The sequence below is a fragment of the Cariama cristata genome, unplaced genomic scaffold (genome assembly GCF_000690535.1).
Source record: "Cariama cristata isolate BGI_N322 unplaced genomic scaffold, ASM69053v1 scaffold25392, whole genome shotgun sequence".
In the NCBI taxonomy this organism is placed as follows: domain Eukaryota; kingdom Metazoa; phylum Chordata; class Aves; order Cariamiformes; family Cariamidae; genus Cariama; species Cariama cristata.
In genome coordinates, this window is record NW_009604775.1 from 10,242 (window position 1) to 11,744 (window position 1,503).

The 1,503-nt window shown below is 51.4% G+C and overlaps 1 protein-coding gene across 1 annotated transcript in view; it reads left to right on the top strand.

The window, feature by feature from the left end:
* CALU (calumenin) overlaps nt 1–1,503 on the top strand; it is a gene marked incomplete at its 3' end in the record, with an annotated part of 8,166 nt that overhangs the window by 6,192 nt on the left and 471 nt on the right. The window lies entirely within an intron of this gene.

Below are 1,503 nucleotides of genomic sequence, written 5' to 3' on the forward strand. Positions count from 1 at the left end.
TGCTTTTCCACAGCTCCTTTCTGCTGAAATATTCTCTTCTCCCCTCCCTTCTCCTCTCCGGCCGGAGCAGCGCTGGAAATGCCTCTGGAGAGCTTGACACACGGCCAAGAGGCCGGCCGATCCCTTAATCGAGTTAAGAACATCCCTCTCCCGGCGTGTGGGAGCCGAGGCACCACCCGCTGTTGCTGCTCCACTGAGTATTTTAAAAAATGCTTGCTTTTTGTCATCAAAATGAAATGCTGGGCTCTTGGGGTTTTTTTAAAAGAAGAACAACACTTCAGTACTGTCTTAGTCACTGGGTTGCACCCAGTACTGTAATAAAGAAGCTCGGTGTGCATCGGTGCCGAAGGCTGTTTCTGCAGATGGAAATCCAGCTTTCCATAGGGAAAGCAAGCATAAGAAGTGATAAATAACCAAGAGCTTTAAAACCCACTTAAAAATAAGAATATAATGATAATAGCACTTGTTGTTGTTCTTCTTCAGTCCCGTCAGGCTCACTTGTCACCACGGGTGGGTCGTGAAACCAGAAACGCTCGTGTTTCTCCTGGCGGTATCAGGCAGGTTAAAGAGTTGAGCTTGTGGCTTTGCTGCCGGCAGCTCCCGAGCGATTCCCCGGCTCTCGCCCCTCGATCCGCCCTATAAAACATTTCGCTTGTGCCACCGAGGTCAGGGACTAAAATACAAAGCGGTTTTGGGTGGGTTTAACCCTTGTTAAACAGTCCGCTTGCTCGCCTCTCTGCTGCTTCCCACCTGGTTCAAACGCGTTAAAGCCGCCCGGCCGAATGACAGAACCGGCCGTATCCAAAGAAACTGCTTTTAGCTTTGACGCGCGACGAGCCCACGCTGATCCCCAGGCTTTTGTTTGCTCTCACCGAGATTTTCGGCGCACGCCGCTTTCCGAGCTGAAAGCTTGGGAATAGAATAGGAAACTTTAGGCTTCATTGTGCCCTGGAGGTGACTTAAAATAAAATCTTCTTACCATCTTATATTTAATGGTTGGCCAGCACCGGGACTTGTACAGAGCTGCTTAATCCCCTGCCTTTTGTCCTGGAGGTAAACAGAGAAGGGAGAGAGACTTTTTTTAGACCAGGCCTGGCTCTCGCTTGACTTAACCCCACAAGGAGTCAGCTACGTCCTCCTCTGTCGATATTTTTCTATAGGCTGACAAACAAAGCTGACTTCGGTATCCCGAAGCTTATCTATAGCTGTTGGCGTAGCTATATCTAGTGGCCATATGTGCCCAGATATTCCCGCTGCGGCGGGCGCTGGGTGATGTTTCGCTGGCTTTGAAGCCGCCCCAGCAGCGGGGAGCAATATCCCCTTACACATTCTCCTCCAGAAATAGCTTGGGCTGAGCCTCCGGGCCTGCGCTGGCCAAAAAAACCTCTGATCCTTGTCTCCTGGGAGTATCTTCACTGGGAATGCTGGTATCCTCCGGGCGCTGGCAGCTCCTCCTCCTCTTCCTCCTGACAGAGGAGGTGCAGGGGAGACACGACGGCCCCC